General features: G+C 36.9%; 1 protein-coding gene across 5 annotated transcripts in view; it reads left to right on the top strand.

Moving 5' to 3' along the window:
• The first annotated feature begins 865 nt into the window (after positions 1-865).
• sipa1l1 (signal-induced proliferation-associated 1 like 1) overlaps positions 866-18,788 on the top strand; it is a 97,012-nt gene continuing 79,089 nt past the window's right edge. For 3 of the 5 annotated variants that reach the window (XM_051138932.1, XM_051138931.1, XM_051138930.1), the window contains exon 1: positions 866-1,171. The gene's annotated coding sequence lies outside the window, so the exon portion shown is untranslated. The remainder of the gene's footprint in view (positions 1,172-18,788) is intronic. The other 2 variants (XM_051138933.1, XM_051138929.1) reach the window with 1 other exon arrangement.

Genomic DNA, 18,788 nt, shown 5'->3' with positions numbered 1-18,788 from the left:
TATTTCAGACAAATGCTGTTCTTCTCAACTTTCTATTCATCAAAGAAACCTGAAAAAATTCTACTCAGCTATTTTCAACATAATAAACATAAATGATTTTTTTAGCAGCATATCAGAATATTACAATGATTTATGAAAGATCATGTGATTGGAATAATGATGCTAAAAATTCAGCTTTGAAATCACAGGAGTAAATTACATTTTAAAATATATTTAAAAAGACTTATTTTAAATATTTCAGAATGTTACTGTTTTTGCTGTACTTTGTATCAAACAAATGCAGGCAGGTGAGTAGAAGAGACTTTAAAGTATCATTACAAATCTGACTGGTAGTGTATAACTGGCAGTTTGTGTAAAATATATTGTGAAATGCCTTTACTTTTTTGAGTTATATTTGACAAAATATTTGATGGTATAACAACTTGTATAACAATTTCACAGTATGTTTTTTTCTCAACTACTTCCTGCTGGTGTTTACATTTATCAGGCACTGTTGGCTACAAATACCAAAGAGAATTTAAAATACTCACCAGCACATATCTAGTACAACAGGTTAAACTGGAGACGATTTCTAATGAAGTAAAACACTGACTGTTCTTACTAGTAACCAAAATGTTAATGCTTAGGATGTAACATTTCACCAATGCTATCCAATTAACACGACACAGATTTAGGACAGGTCAACCCTGCAACTCTTGTCAAAGACAACAGAATACCAGTCGTGTGATAACCGTGCAGCACATAAATTGTGCTGTTGCTACGGCAACCCTATCCATAGGGGGCCCATTCCCACAGATACAAATAATCCTGCAAATCACGCTTCCCATCTATCGCGAGATTCCTCTAAGCGAAGCGGAGCAGCGCTTGCAGTGACCTCATCAGCAGCTGCAGCGTGAGGCGGAGCTGCAACTTTTGTATGAACTTCGAAGTTGAATAATTGTGAACGAGACGCTGAGGCCAACGGTACTGCTGCTGGAGTAGATACAACAATACACTGAAAAAATCTCCCGCGACACACGGGGAAACAGCAGGAATAACGGCCGCACGCAGACTGCACTCCGCTGGCGATTATTACGAGGCGGAGAGACGCTTGTGTCGGACTTTTATCGCAAGATTTCGTGGAAGCACAGACCGCACAAGAGCAGCGAGAGAGAGGTGGAGAGGGAAGAAGGTGAGTTTGTAAGATGTCTGTGATTTAACTATCCATGCCAACTCCGAACCGCACGTATATATGTGGAAAGAGAGCCACGGATGTGGCAAATATTTTTCCAAAGAAAGCGTGTTTTGTAAACGCTAATATATCGAGCGAGCGAGTTGCGACGGTTAACCAATGATCTCAGCTCACCTGATTATCAGAGGAAAACAAGATTCGGTCAGAAAGTTGCATTGAAAACGATCATATTTTGATAACCGATAGTAGTCAGGATGTAAACATAAACACGTCGTCCTATGTGTCGTTATTATTTGCTCTCATTTTGACAAAACAAGACAGTGCAAGGTGAAAATTATGTGGTTATAGTTAAAGAGTTTTGGTCTTAACCCCAGATGTGGGAAGAACACAGAGCTGACAGCCTAGCAACTTCATCAACATGGATTGTGCATGTCACATGCACATTTAATCATTATTGCATCAGTCAGGAAATAATTTAATAATGTGGAGAGCAACTTATGAAAAGACATAAATCTGACGCGTGTGTTTTACATTATTAAGCCACATTATTGAGTTCCATGGGAAAGGTTAACTGGTAAATAATTCAGGGATACTTGAATTCCTGCAAATGAGCATATGTCTTTTCACTTCTTATTATTGAAGTACATTTTTAAAAGTGTTATTTCCAGGCCTGGAGAAGTCATGGAAATAATGTAGTGGATTTTTTTGTAGCTGTACCGGTATGTTTTTCCTTATGTAGTTGATGCTTTTTGAGTGCAACCTCTATAGAATTTATTTTAAAATCATCTGAGAAGTTTTGCACATTTATTGATCAAAAGACTATCTATCTATGTATCTATCTATCTATGTCCCAAAAACTTGTGAGCTGCCTACCAAGCAGCATTTTTGGCCACCACCGATTCATTCCTTAAGCTAATTCCTATGGAATCTGCTGCATTTGCTGAGAATCGGATCAGGTGTCCAATTGGAGGAGTCATTGGGGCTGTAGATCGCATTGCGTTTATTATGCATAACATTTTGTCACGTCGAAATTGTGAGGTCTGTGTTGTAGGTTGACTAATGGCCCTTCAGTCAGTTTTCTCCCTGTAAGGGCTTCGCTGATTTGTCATTTGCATGTCTTTTCTTCGTCGTGTGGGTGGTGTGTGCTCACTGTGTATTGGCCAGGCTCTAAATGCAGTTCGTGTGGGGGTGGATTTGAAGAGCAGGTCCCTGATTGAAGTGCTTTCTGGCATTCCCTTTTTTAACTTTGGATGTATGGAAGATGCAGACCGTCTCAAAGTAGACCAACTTTGCGTTGGTGTCATGTCCTTGAGATGTTGATGTTGCGGTGTCCTTTGACAGGACTGCCACTATTTTTCTTTAGTCTTCGTGTGGTTGACTAAAAATAGACAATCTGACTACTTTCAAACTTTTTTTTTTTTCCCAGTTGACCACCTAAATCCACCTGTGGAACAGCATGGATCCCATTTTCATTTTGTTATATAAACATCGCTTGTCTTTTTTAGACGTAAACAATGCTGCATTAAGAACTTTGATAAAATCAAGCAGATATCATTCCTACCGTGCAAAACGCACTCAGATTTAATGTTTTCTTTACCTCAGCCTCTATCTAAGAATGCCAAGGATGCAGTTATCTGCAGGCAGTGTCGCATTTCCAATATTAAGTAGCCTATTGAAAGGGAGTGTGTAGGTGGACACGCACATGTTGTGAAACATGTAGAAAACGAAATGTGCGAGGGGGAAAAAGACGCCTGGGTGGATGATTGGCAGCTGAGGGATTATCAAGAGTTTTTCACATGTAGAGTGGCTCCAGATTCTATAGATACTGCTGGATTAAGGCTGGGCAAATAAGTTTTATTCATTGCCTCAGGCTTAACAAATTATGTGTGAGTTTGAGCGCTTAACAGCCTCTCCTGTTGTTGTTCTTCTATATGCTGTTGCTATGGAAGTTTGGTTTATGTAAAATCATGTCAGTTGTTTGGTTACGCAAGTGTATTTTTCAAGATTTGGCAGCAGACAACATCTAAAACTAATTCTGTAACAGGTCTGCATCAGATGTGTGTCTACATCCAATTCATCAGACAGTATCTTTTTAACATTTAAGACTTCGTTTGCACTGGAATACATAATAAAGTGCCTCATCTTTTGGGTTTGTTCAGTCCTACTTATATTATCTGAAGCAATTTGCTGTTGCACACTTACAAATGCACATTGCTGTGGGCATTGGTAGCTTTTAAAAGAATTAAATACCCCGAAAATGAAAATCCTGTTTTCATTATGGTATTCCAAACCCATAAGACTTTTTGCAACACATCACTTTGGCCATACTTTGAAAATCCAACCAAAATTTGCATGTTTGCTTTTTATGATGAACAGATTTAATTTAGGCTTTTATTCACATATAAACATTGATTATTGCACGTTAGAGCTGCAATACGATTGGTCGCGATTAATCGATTTTGTTTACATACTATATGTATGTGTGTATGCCATATTTATGCATATATAAATACACATACATGCATATATTAAATATTGTAAAATATTTATTTAGAATTAAAATATATACAAGTGTTTATGTACAAATACATACAAATATTTTTTTAAAAATACACTGCCCTCCAAAAGTTTGGAAACGCCCTAGAAAAGTGAGGTTTTAGACAATATTGGCATGAATCCATGAATTTAATTTGTGCTAATTTTGCACTGATAAGGGACAAAACGAACTACGAAAACATATTTTATTACATAAACAGTTTATACATAGAAAAAACGTAAATTTTCGATTCATCAAAATATCCACCATTAGCAGCTATTACAGCCCTGCATAATCTGGGCCTAAATTCATTGTATTCTAAACTTAATTGGCAATCAATTGTTGAAACTAGTAAGGTGTGCTGACCAAAAAACCTTTTAAAAACCTGGGCCAAGTTTACACCAGTAACCAGGCATCACAGCTGGCAAAGGGGCATGTCTGAATTTGACATGTATATATTGCCATTATTATGTAATCAAAATGATTATTATTGCTGGTCTTCAATGATAATGTCAAGTTACTTTAATGTATTTGCCCTAAAAAATGATAAGGATTTATGCTGATATCGTCCAAAACCACACTTGGGGTGTTTCCAAACTTTTAGAGGTCAGTGTATATACATAATAAATATACACAGTACACACACTTATAGCATGTAAACAGACTTTTATTTTGAATCGATTAATCATGAATAATTGTTTTGCAGCTTTAATGCACATGCACTAGTATTCAATTTATAGGGATTATTTTTATTGTGTATTTTCGTACATTTTGATGAATGAAAGTTTTGGTTGCATGGACTTTCAGTGGATGGACAAAAATGTTGAGAGAATATTACAAATATTTCATTTGTCTTCTGAAGTTTTATGGCTTTAGAGTGGCATGAGTCTGAGTAAATAAAGACAGAATTTTCTTTTTGTGGTGAACTATCCCTTTAAAGGGATTTTTCACCCTAAAAAAGAAAATTCGTTTACAAAAAACGACGCATGTTCACGACATTTACGACTTAGCATTACTCTGCTTGTAAACAAGGCGCAGTGCATTTGGATTCTGTGAACACGCATCAGCGACTGACACGGAAGAGAAGAAGTTGTTAAATAAAGTTGTTATTTTTGTTTTCTTTGCGCGCAAAAAGTATTCTTATAGCTTCACAACACGGTTGAACCGCTGATGTCACGTGGTCTGTTTTAACAATGTACTTACTACATTTCTGAGCCTTGAACATGGGAGTTGCATTGCTGTCTAATATGACTGTCTATCAACTTGTTCTGAAGATGAACGAATGTCTTACGGGTTTGGAACGACATGAGGGTGAGTAATTAATAACAGAATTTTCATTTCTGGGTGAACTGTCTCTTTAAGAGAATCAGTGCAGATGAAATTCAAATAAGTGCCCACAGGTGACTATGACATAAGCATTGTCACCAACAGGAAATAGAAAAGGAAAGGACCTTCCCCACCCAAATTGCTATATTTAGTTCACAAGGTTGCATACTTTTAAAAAGCTCTTTTAAACAGCCACTGGTGGTTTCAACTAGTACTAATTTCCAGCATATTGTTCTGCCACCTCATTTAATCTCCTGTCTTCCTGCGAGCAGCAGCTGTTGATGCCGATCTGATGAATGGCAAAGAAACAGTTGAAGGTTCAGAATGTATCTGCATTATCGCTGATATTCCCACCAACTGTCTCGCCATCTGCCTGGCGGCGCTTGTTGTGTTTCGTGCAGGAGAGCAGAGATTTTCATCCTCTTGCGCTAGAGAGGATGGGTGTTAACATGGCACCCAAACGCTGAAATTAGTATTGAAGGCGCCCATCTTACTTTTGGACTCAATAATTACAGTCCTGTCTCCTCTACCACTTTGGGCTCCATCTTAATGCAGACTGTAGCCTCAGATTTATGCAGCCATTAGTCATGTAGACAGTCTGTTGAAAATTGAAGGTGAGAAATGATTGCTGAGGAATTTGAGATGCAGGATTCTTACTATGTTTTTGATTCATGCCATTTATCCGAGACACAGTATTGAACCTTTCAGAAGTAATGTCGTTTTTTTCCAATCAAAAAGTAAACAAAAAGCCTAATGCCTTTTGCAGAACGAAACCTAGTTAAGTCAGGATTGCGTGGATGCGTTATCAGTGGTGATTCACCTTCCTATGAACGAATATGTGATGGTGGATTTTTAAGAACTGACACAATGTCTTGAGCAAACGTCTTAAGGAGAGTCACTTATCCACTTTTGTGATGAAAACATTCTGGTTAATAAATGGGAGCTTGTCAATGTCATATTCTCCAAGCTTTTCAAGAATCCTTTTGATCTATTTTAAACCTAATCTCATTTTGAACACTGTGTCTTTTGGAACATGTTATTCGTATCACATGTTCACTTCCCTTAGTCATAATGTGGTTTCCTAGTAACAGCTTTGCGGTTTGGCTTATTGGTCAGTTCAACTGTTCTTCTTGGGAATCTGTTGTAATGGAGTGAAATGCGTCAAGCAGGTCCTCCTATGTATTACGTTCATCTTTTTGTGGTTTACCTCCTCACTGTGGTAGTGGTTACAGTGTTATACCAAACATTAAGTCACCATGTTCACTAATGACATGATCACTGGCTTGAGACTAACTACTAACAGACTAGTATTCTGGTTGCAAAAGGATAGATGATAGTCCCTAATGTTCATTGATAAGGATGTGATGGCTGTGTAGGTGAAACTGGTAAATAAAACTTATGCAACCTGCATACAATCTGTGTCATTTCAGACAGTTAAAAATAAACACGGGGTGAGGCAGTTTTTAAAACGATTAATTAAGAGCCTAATTATATACAGAAGAGTACCCACTTCTTGTTATTTAATACCTGTTTTGCTGCTTTTCCTAAAGCCAATTGGGCTGGGGAGTTGGTGGGAGTGACTGCAGCGTTTCCGTTTTCAATTAGGTAAGAAGGGAGAAACGGAGCTTGGCAACCTTTTTGCCCCTCCAGAGGGGAATTGGTTTAAATTAGATTTTTTAATCCCAGGCTCAGATGTCCTTAAAAAATTATGCAAAAATATGCAAAAACTGCTTGTCATTGGGGTATAATTGTATGTTTTTCCCCCCTCACAGCTCCTCGTTTGTTAGTGTATTATTTTATGCACATGACCTTGCATTTTTAACATGTGGTTGTCATTGTTAGCTGTCGAGTAACATGAGGCACGTTCAGGAGAAACAGCAGCAGACTCTGTGGTTTTTACACTCTGAAAATGCTGGGTTAAAAACAGCCCATCTGATTGTTTTGGATTGTTTTGACCCAGCGGTTGAGTTCTCAAATTTCTTGAGTTCTGAACTCAACCTTCCAAGTAGTTTTATTTAACTCAACTATTGTTTAAAAATTACTATGGCTGCCCCCTAATAGTCGACGTGAAGAGGCTTGGTTGACCAAAATTTTATTACTCACTTAGTCACGAAAATTCCACAGGAAGTGGCAAAGTCACGCAGTGACGGATAGATCATTAATGGCTGGTCTGTGTGGTAATATAGTACATCGGGCTTCAAATATGTCTTTCATCTGAAATATGTAAGTAGTTGCAACTTTACATGGCCGCTCCATCTAAAGTTAACCTTGCTCACTTGCTCTTAAAATATGACTCTTTGGTCATACAGATATCAGTAATACATCTTCTGAATCTACATAAAGGCTCTACGTTTATTTGTGTACGCTCACAATAACAACAAAACGTTGTGCTTATGTAAAATAATGAAAGCAAACAGGATGCGCTTTCTGCCGTCTCGGTCAGTGTGAACTTGAACGCGAAACTTCGAAACTCTGTGTGTACTTGACTTACAGACATGAAAAATACATTAATAGAGAGTGAAATGTCTACTTTTAAATAAACCAATTCAAATACAAAGCAGATATTTTCAGATGATGTAATTCATATGAAACGTGCATACAGGTGCATTACTCCTGTGGAGATGACGAGACGGTGTCGCCGACTTCATATAAGCTGAAAACAAAGAAAACACTAGTTTATCAATACATTATTAAAACATTAATGCAGCTGTTTTTCCCTGACACACTTATTATATCTGCCTGTGCGCTGTGGCAAGCTTTTTTTTGTGCTGTTGAGCGCTATTTAGGAAATTAAAGGCTTATTATTATGGTTTATACGGTTTATAAATAAATGTGTGACTAATAGTCGACTAATGCTTGAACGACTGAAATGAATGAGAAAAATCTTTAGTCGAGGACATATTTAGCTTGGGTATATTTGTAGCAATAGCCAACAATACATTGTATGGATAAAAATTAGATTTTATTTTTTATGCCAAAAATCATTAGAATATTAAGTAAAGATCATGATACATGAAGATATTTTGTTGTTTCCTAATGTAAATGTGTATCAATATTTTATTTATTTATTTATTTTTTGCACCCTCAGATTCCAGTTTTTCAAATAGTTGTGTCTCGGCCAAATATTGTCTAATCCTAACAAACCATACATCAATAGAAAGCTTATTTATTCAGAGGATGTATAAATCTCGGTTTCAAAAAATTGACCCTTATGACTGGTTTTGTGGTCCAGGGTCACATATAGTAATTTTTAAGCTATAGTTGAGTTAAATAAACTACCTGGAAGGGTTAAACATTTAACCCAGCCACTGGGTCAAAACAACCCAGTCATTGGGTATATTCATATTTTACCCAGTGCTGGGTTGTTTTTAACCCAGCAGTTTTAGAGTGTAGATGGTCATTAATGGTTAAATGAAGTAACATGTTAGCTTGCAATGTGTGTTATGTGGTTGACCTCACCTTGCAGAAGTAGTATTTTCACTGCTTCATCAAGTAGATAAAGGTCCACTTGAGTTTTAATTTGATTTTGGTTACTGAGATTTACTTAAGACCCCCTTCACACTCCATTATGTAAGCTTATTTTATTTAGTGTTAATCTGCTTATAATGATCTGCAGCCTATTGTGATATTGTTACTGTTTAATCCACTTTCAGCGGTAGTGTTTATGTGAATGATAAATCTGTAATGGATTTGCACCAGGGCTAAGTGGTTTTGTGGTTAAAGATGTAGCTGTGCTAATAGACTAATAAACTTGGTGTTGGCAGCAGTCTGTTTTCAGTGCTTTTCCTTATTCTGTGTGTGTGCGTGGACATCGTGCTTTATCTTTGATATGCTGATATCAGCAGAACTTCTGGCTGACCCGGTGAGTTCTTCCTGGCTCTCTAGAAGTGAATGTATTGCCAGGAAACCAAATATCTCCATGTGAAATCAATTCAATGTCATATGCAACATTGCTTTCGTGGCAGTCTGGTAGTAACACGATGTTCCTTAGCAGTGTCACAGGTCTGAGAGCAAGTGTTTGAATCAGAATATGCCAGACCTTTCTAATTTTATCCAAGCTAAAAAAAGTACTCGCCAAATTACAGAATCTCTAGACGTTAAAAGGCTTTGAGAAACACTATTGTGTATACACACGTTAAAGGTTTAGATCGCCCGAAAATGAATATACGGTCATTAATTACTCACCCTCATGTTGTTCCAAACCCGTAAGACCTTCATTCATCTTCAGAACACAAATTAAGATATTTTCAGTGAAATCCAAGAGCTTTCTGACCCTTAGCAATGCAACTGACATGGTCAAGGACACACTGAAAACATGAAATTGAGACAGATTCATTAAAACAAACTGGTCACATATGAGTCATTTGTTGCTGTTTTATACATCGTAAGTTTGTTGTTGTGTAACAACAGAAAGATGCTGAATAGCTGTGCAGGAAACACTGTAGGATGCAATCCGATAGAGTGCATATCGATTCAAATCAGATTTTCTCATTTGTTGCTGGCGACAATTAGATTTTCCCGAATTTTTATTTTTATTGCCTTTGCAGCTATTTTAAACTCTGTAACTCTTCCAGCAGGAAGTCTGCTATGCTGTTTTGAAAAGGTGTGAGCAGAGGGTCATGGGCGAGGCTGGTAATGTGGAATGAGTGAGAGGGATCTGGACTCAATAGAGGTGAGGTCATCCCTTTGAGCTGTGGCAAAGGCCAGCAAACACAGGAACAATCAAATGTGCATGCCCCAGTACCCTCTGCAGCCCCTACCACACTTTTGTGTACGTGTGAATTTAGGTTCTCTGTGACTCAAAGCAAACATCGTCACCAGGAAGTGAAGGTTAATGATTATTTGGGTAAGGTAGAATGAAACGCTGTGCATCTTTGTTGTCGGACACACGTTAGTTCTAACTGGGACATGTTGTTTACAGATGTTCCCATATTGGTGTTTAAGCTCAGTTAGTCGAAATTTTGAGCATTTTACTCTATACTTTGGTATTTTGTGTCTTTATATATACATAATAAATATACACAGCACATACAAATGTACTATATAAACACAAACTTTTATTTTGTATGCAACCTCCGTGATCATTTCCACTGGGATTTTATTCTAGGAGCGACTGTTTTTCCATTGTCATTCAGATGTTTAGAAAAGAGTGATTCACTGATGACAAGCTGCTTTTGGTGCACACTCATTCAAAACAAGTGAGCCATTTTCATTTGAGTCCGGTGAATGATTTGAACCCGCTTTGATCAGAGCGTTGGAAAGGTGTCTAGAAAGCTGCCGTTTTGGAAGAGCACTCAGATCTTGTGATCAGCTGTTGTGGTTGTGATTTCACTACTTCTAGTGTTACTTCAAAGAAGATCTGTCATGCAAACAATTTTGCCCAGTACCTGAACCATGAAACAATGCCCTACAAGAGCCACTTTTAGGATAATTGCTAGAAAAATGGCTGTGAGGCACGTCAAACTCACAGAGCACTTAAACTCATTGTTTGCATCTGTCATTGCTAAAGGCAACGCACATTTGAGAACAATAGATAGTTATGCAGTGGAATAGTAGATTATAGTAGTTTGTTCCATTTAATAAAAAAAAAGCCAAACTATTTTTTTTAATGCAGTCGAAGTCAAAAGTTCTCATACACCTTGCAGAATCAGCAAAATGTTAATTTTACCAAAATCTGGAAAATGCAAGATGTTAATAATTAGAGAAGGTTCAAAAACTCACTGATGCGTCAAAAGGAAACACGATATATTAAGAGCCGGGGGGTGAAAAGTTTTTCAATTTGAAGATCAGGGTTAATTTAGCTTATTTTGTCTTCTGGGATACATGTAAGTATCTTCTGTACCTTCTGAAGGGCAGTACTAAATAAAAAAAAATATGATATTTAGGCAAAATAAAAAAAGTACACATCTTCATTCTTTTCAAAAGTTTACCCCTGGCTCTTAATGCATCATGTTGCTGTCTGAAGCATCAGTGAGTGTTTGGACCTTTTGTAATAGTTGTACAGTCATTGTGGGAAGGGTTTAAATACACACAAATGCTGAAAAACAAAGAATTTTGCTTGATTTTTCTGAAGAACAGCAGGCAGTTTAACTGTTCAGGATAAACAAGGGACTCATGGATAACTATCACTTAAAAAAAAAAACAATGTCTATGGATTATTCAGGTAACAACACAGTATTAAGAATCAGGTGTATGTAAACTCTTGAACACAGTAATTTTCATAAATTCAACTATTATTTTCTCTTTTGGACTATACGTAAGCATCTTTTATTTGAAATATCTTATTCAGGTTAGTCCTAATAAAATGCATTTTGTATGATCCCTTTTATTTTGGTAAAATAATTAACATTTTGCAGATTCTGCAAGGTGTATGTAAACTTTAACAGTATATTTTTGTTGTGTTATATTATCGATTTCAAATATTTCTTATTTATTTTAATTCAATTATTAATTTGAATATTACAGTGAATGAATTGTTAGTGGATGGATTTTGTCAGCTATTTTAAAATTTTTCAATCTGCCAAATCAGAATCTTAACTGTTTGTATGTATAATGGCCAGTCAATTAAAACTCAGAGCCAGTGATTGGCCAAATCTCGTTTGTTTACTTCCCTTGGGTGATTGTAAGCGTGTTTACTCTCTGTGGAATACATTTACTTTGTGGCTTTGTTGCTTTTTGCCCCAGAGTTGTGAACAGATGTATTTGTGTGTCTGACTGCGTGGTTACTGTAATTCAGAAACCACAGACAGCAATAAAAGGGATTTCACAGGCCACTCATTGTCTGCTGCAAGGGCAACGCCTTCAGGAAAGTTTTGTTAGGGCATTTTCTCAGAAAATGTGAGCCACTTAAAAACCCAGCAGTGCCTGGATTCCTAAAACTGCTAGGTGAAATGGCACCTGTTTGGATATTAAACACTGTTGGAACCAAATCAGTAATAAAAGTAAGTGATACTGATTTAGGAAGTGTGCTTTGACTGTATCCTGCATCTCACTAGCAGCAGTTTATGAAATGCAGATTACACTGATTAACCTCATTTGAAAACTCCGTGGGGATTTTAAGTAAAAACAAGAAGCTGAGTCTTTTAATGGAAACAGTGTTTGTAGGTTCACTGTCCGGTATAATTTATGAGTTATCAAATTAAAACTACAGGACTGACTCTCACTTTGTTGAGAAGCAGATTTCCATGGCAAATTGTGCTGTACGTCTCAGGTGCTCCTGGGCAGGTTAAGTACAGGTTCAGCTCAGCTGAATGAGTTCCTTGCATTCTGACAGATATCTTTTGTAATGCACAATATAGATAATGAACCTTATATAAGCTACTACTTGAAATACCGCAACACTGTCTGTGTTTTCCTTCAAATTTAATCTCAGATGTTGAAAAATTAGCATGAGACATTCCTCTCTGGATTAAAATTCTTACTCTCTTTGAACTCCTGGCGTCATTCCCATCTCATCATTCTCTCACAATGCCAGTCTGTTCATACAAAGTTGAAATGACCATGTCAGCGGGCAAGGCTGCAAATAAAAAGGTTCACTCGGTTCTTAAAAGCTGGAAAAATTTAAGTATTACTTGATAAAGCATAACATTTGGCCATACTTGCACTATTACAAAGTATCCTGTTAGATTTATAGTTAAAAAAACAGCAGCTGTGGTTGCCAGAATTTCACCATAAAAACACAGTGACCGTTTTTTAGCTGTTACAGGGATGGCCTATTATGCTGCCTGTAAATTTTACAACTTATACCCATATATTTCATTAAGTGATATCCTGTTATTATACTGATCTACTTAAACTACCAAAATCCACTGGTAGCCACCAAAACAATTCAGGTAGTAAAGCAGAAAGGCATATGTGCCACAAGTTATTTCTAAGCACCCTTCTAAGCACCCCGTCCATAAAACATGGCCAATATATCGACAGTGACCAGGGTCATAAACGCAAAGTCAGAGCACCTTCAGAGTATCACATGCAGCACTAAAATGATGCAATAAACATGAACTATGTAACTCAAAACACTGTAATACACATTACTGCTAATAAAAATGAGAATAGACTAAATTATTTATGTGAAATATCATATGTGAAATGTCATGCAAGTACTGCTGAGACAATTGTACAGTAATTCAAAGATGATATTTGCTAAAATCACACATTTGATAATATTTTACCTCACAATTACATATAATGTAGTGCTTTCAAATGATTAATCGCAATTAATCACGATTAATCGCATCCAAAATAAGTTTTTGTTTACTTAATGTATGTGTGTGTGTACTGTGTATATTTTATATAAATATTTTAATATATAAACACAACTTTTTTTTACTAAATGTATACATGCATGTTTGTATGTTGATTAATCACAATTAATCATTTGACAGCACCAATATAATGCGATTATAATACCTTCTACAGTTTAATACAGTTTTTTTTTTTTTTTTTTTTTTTTTTTACTCTGTTGTCAGGTAACCTACTTTTAAAGGTGCTGTATGTAATTTTTTGATTGTACTTAAGCATAAAAATACCAGATATTTAGAAAACATGCCAAGTTCACATACTTGTTTCTCTGAAAAACAATCCTACAGACAGTTATTTTGCTCTGAAAATGTGCATTCTGTGTCGGAATGTCTGTTTTTGTTTTGGTCTGTGTGTTTCCGCCCAGTTTCAGTTTAACCAATAATATTTCGACACTCTGGGTTGCCACTTGCAGAAACAGTGTGTTTTGCAGCCATGGATTCTACCTGACTTAAAAAGCTCTACAACTTAGTGTGTAAGGCTTGTTGCCTTCCATTGTCAGTTGTGCTCATTCCTCTTGTGTGTCCTCAATCTGGCAACCCGTGTAAGTGTCGCGTCTGAGGAGGAGGGGGCGAAAGAGAAACAATGTTTTTAACTTCAACCGTAAGCTGTCAATATTACATACTGCACCTTTAACCAGTTAACAGTTTTTGACTGCAAAATTGGTTTTTATTGTGTAAATATTACATTTTTAGGCTCAGGAGCAGGGTTGCCAGGTTTTCACAACAAAACTGCCCAATCGCTTCTCAAACTAGCCCAGTCGCGTTTCGAGGGGGGTTCCCCATTAAAAATAGCATTCAGGGGTGTAAAATACCAGTTTTTCCCCTGGTAAACTCGCGTTCCAGGGGGTAATTATGACGTTATTTGGGTCGCTGAAACCCGCAGCAACAGTGTTAAAGTAGCCCTTGGACTTGGCAACACTGCTTTGGGGTTTGTACAAACTCACAATAGATGTGAACGATGCCTCAAATTGTGCAGCTTGAGTTTAAGTGGAGAATGGGCTTACAATTTTTGCCTGGTTCACCTGGCAACCGCAATAACAGTCTGTTAGTGAGTGCGTTTTTAATATGGCCTATTAAAAAGCTTTTGTTAGAGTGCCTAATGTAAAATCACAGTGTTGAACCGTGAACAGGTCTGTGGTATAACATCTGGTGACAAACGTTTAAAACTCTGTTTCTTGTTCACTGGCTTGATTCCTAATTTCACAGCACCTGCCTGACTTTTGCTCAGGTGGGGTGAAATCTGTGAGGCAGCATCCTCTGTTTGTCTTGTTGCCTTAGAAACGAGGATGCAACGGCGGTAACGTCCTTGCTGTGTAATGATGGTAATTAGCAGTCATTTTCTCCTGTGTGCCTGCAACATTCCTCTGATCTCAATAGACAGTGCTAGAGGAGAACATGTCTGTTGCTGAGCCTTCTGTAGGATTTGTTGACGACTTGGAGGAACGTGAGCTTTGTTCCTCGTGTGATGCGTCACTAATGATGCCAGTGAGTATTTCTCTAATCAAAGCAATTATTGGAGACTTTACGTCACGCAACAGAATTGCATGTAGAGATTTCAAGCAAAGGAAATGCAGGCTTGACCATCACTTGGTTATTTTTAACTCTGAGCGGTGATTCAGATCTCATTTTCGCTCTCCCTCACTAGCTGAAAGAGTATAGGAAATGCATTAGGGGGAAATGAAGCAGCACCCAAGACTTCTCACCTAGACACACACACACATTCTGAGATGTTTAAGTGCAGCTACCCTGCTGCTCTCTGAACTTCACTCACATCGACCTGAGCTTGAAAACACAGTATTAAAAGACCATATGTGCTGCTTTGGCCCTAATGATAGATTGACATCTGAGAGCTGGAGTTATGTAACAGTCTGTATAAAACAGATGGATGGTGGTTTAATCAATACAGTCTTGCTAAAATACATGATGTAGAAATAGATATGATGATCATACAGCTACTGTAAATCACTGCACAACTCTAAATATAACACTGATTAAAAATTCTATCATCATTTACTCACGTACATGTCGTTCCTGTTTTTTTTTATTTTGCTATGCAAAAGATGTTTACAAGAATGTTTGACTGTTTTTGTCTACACTCTCAGAAAAAGGTACAAAAGCTGTCACTTTGGTGGTAACTTTTCAAAAGGTACACTTTTGTATCTTATTCACCCCTAAATGGTGCATATTAGTACCTTTTAGGTACATATTATTATCTAAAGTGTGCAAATAGATACCTAAATGGTACAAATGGGACCACAGTGACAGTTTTGTACCTTTTTGCAAAGGTCAGTGGCATTCAAAGCAACATTGACGCTTACTGAGGTTCAAAATATTGTTATATTATTCAAAATGTTTTTTTGTGATGCACAGAAAAAAAAATCATACAGGTTTTAAATAGGGGTGTGCAATATATATCGTGTAAGATAATATCGTAATTGTTGTTTAAAAAATATACTATTTCATGCTTTTACTGTGTGATTAATCTATTAAAATGCATTTTCCCCAAAATTCAAGAAAAGGAGGCAAGAATGCCCTGTATGTCTTTTATATTTATATCATTTGATATAGTTAATATCGACAAAATTGTGATGTTTTTTTTTTTTTTTCTTTAAAACATCAGCATGATTGCAAAGATGGTTTAAAACAAAGCCACAGTAGAACTTTTTTTGTCTCAGAGCAACACACGACAGTTTTTTGTTATTGAATCAATCTGTTGTTTGAATTAATTATTTGAATGAATGACTCAAAGACTCACTCATGCAGTGATTTCCAGCCACCTACTGGACATTTTAGGTTTATTAGGGGTTCAAGCGCGTAGCACTGAAACTGTGTTGTAATTGTTAGAATGGTCTATGGATTAGTGATCTCCGCATAATACTGATCATGCAGACCAAACTGTAAGTCGTAGAGACATGAAACTTGGAGGAATAGTAGCACTCGCACCGCCTACAGTGTGACCAAGGCTTGCCCCAATCGATCAAGGGCACTACAGCAATAAAAAGTACAAAATCACTCTTAACTCCTAACCCATCAGTTGCAGGCTCAAGTGTCTTATGTAGTTGGAATCCTTGGCTCACGCTGGACAAAGCGCATGCCTCAGATTCGGTCATGAGTCATGCGAAATTTTTGGGTATTTCGCATTTTGTAAAACGTACTTTTGCAAACTAGTCCTGGGTTTTTGGCCTGATCGGAACCAAGCCAGAGCAGAAAGATTCTCGGGAAAGTGAATATAAATAATTATCAAAAAAAGTTTTGACTCACCATTGCACCAATACTCGGAACACTCAGAGCTCAATCTGAGGTCACAGGGAAAAAATCTCTGAGCTTGGCCCTTTGTAGCACTATAATTATTAAAATGGCCATTAAAATGGCTATAACTGTGCAACTGTGCGACTTCTGGCCCCAAAGGACTGAGAGAAATTTGAAAGAAATTGGCCACGGGTGGGCAATATTGCGTTTTTCAAGGGCATAAATGATTGTACGTCTTGTGGTTTTTCACACATATGTGCAATTATTCATATCATACGATACAATTCCTCATTCCGGACAACTTTGCCTCTAGAACCACTGCTGTCAATCAAACCGTTTGTTAAATTATTGAGAAGATTTCAAAAAAATTGAAAAAAACTACTTTTGCACACTAGTCCTAGGTTTTTCACTCAGGGAAAAAACACTGCAGTACAATTCTCTGGACTCTCTAGCCCAATAATTATAAAAGGAATATTGTAATTTACCTAAATTTAGCTATAACAGGGTCATTTAGAAAAAGTGGCCTGTCTGAATTTACCCAAAATACTATAAAGCCTAAAAGAACACTCAAAACCAAAACAAAACCTGGTGAGCACACGAGACAGGTGATTCTAAACAAGCATGCAAAGTTTTATAGAGTTTGGACAGTTAAAAAGGACTCAAAAACACTGTATTTCTATGGTAAATGACCTGGAATTGTCAAAAATGCTTTTTTAATTAATTTAGGTGGGTACAGCCTTGCTGAATAATATGTAATATGTATAAATAATATGTATCCTCATATGCCTCAATGCCTTAATAAGCTCTTGAACCCCGGTAATCACTGCTTGCTTGCACTGCTTTTTTCACCAAATTCTTTTTCTTTTTTTTTTTAAAATCAAAACATTAATTGTGCATTTGTAACTGTGGGTTAACTGCATTCATGTCCTGCATTAAACTGTGCCAGAATTCTGCATTGCAATCACAAATTTTGTTGATACTGATTTTATTTGCTTGAATAACAGTCCTGTAGTGTCTTACTATTTGAATTTGATTAAATTTAAGAATTTGACACAAAAGATGATGCTTACATTTAATTAGGTTAGAAACAAATTGGCCTTATAAAGATAAAAATGCCCATAAAGGTAAAAATCAATTTAAACTTATTAGAAAAGTTAATTTCTGTTGCTCCTGCAAACTAACCACTTTACAGAATATGAAGAGTATCAAAAGCTTTGGGAGTCAGCTGTCTACAGCAGTCCTAAACATGCCAAAGTACCAGCATCATAACACGCTCAGCAAAATATTGTCTAACTGTCGTAATTAAAAAAATTCCAGATGTCTGGTTTTGGGTATGTTTCACCTTTAAATCCCCTTTCTCTAAAATGGATGTCCTCAGCAGCATAGTCATTTCGTCAACATCTCTCCTGCCAAGTCAGCTCACGGAAACAGCCTTCTATTCAGATGAACTTCTTGTTCCTTGAGGAGGAGTTTGCAGCGTGCTTGAGCTGCCTCGTGTTCCTTCACTGTAGAGATGTATTGAGAATCCCTGCCCCGTAGTTAATTGTTTTGTTTTGCATGGAGCAACCCAGATGTCTGTAGTCAAGGAATGACTTGACCCTTTCTTAGGATGTTAGCTGCATGGATGAAGGCATTTGAGACAAGGCTTAGCAGCAGGCCTTTCTTTTAGAGCTTTTTTTTGTGGCACAAAGCCGTACATCTGTCAAAGAATCACATGGCTTGTGCCCCGTGGACCTGCACTGCAGAAGAAGAGGGATTACCCAAGAGCCCAACTACAACTTTTCTCACAGTCATTAAACATGGACTTGTCAGTCTCATTTTAATTGCCTTAGAAGCGGGAAGAATCGAGATCATGTCACTGAAGGTTTTAATATTCATCATGCCTACCCAATAAATATAAATGTATTGGCTTGTTATGAATAGTGCTTGCATTATGGGGTCTGAATTTTGCCCTTTTTTTAGCCTTGATTTTTTTATTTATTTATTTATTTATTTATTTTCAGAATAAGAATACCTGTATACAAATGCAGAGATGTTAATGGAAGCAGCATGTTTAAAATGAGCATCTCTGCAGATGATATTAGTGATATCTTGAAATACAATAATAATGAACCAGTTTTTGAGCCTGACATTATTGGTGTTTAAAAAAAAAAAAAAAAAAAAAAAAAGTGGCGTCATACACTGCCAGTCAAAAGTTTTTGAACAG

The sequence above is a fragment of the Labeo rohita genome, chromosome 20 (genome assembly GCF_022985175.1).
Source record: "Labeo rohita strain BAU-BD-2019 chromosome 20, IGBB_LRoh.1.0, whole genome shotgun sequence".
NCBI classification, from domain to species: Eukaryota; Metazoa; Chordata; class Actinopteri; order Cypriniformes; family Cyprinidae; genus Labeo; species Labeo rohita.
This window is presented reverse-complemented; position numbering and strand designations above follow the sequence as displayed.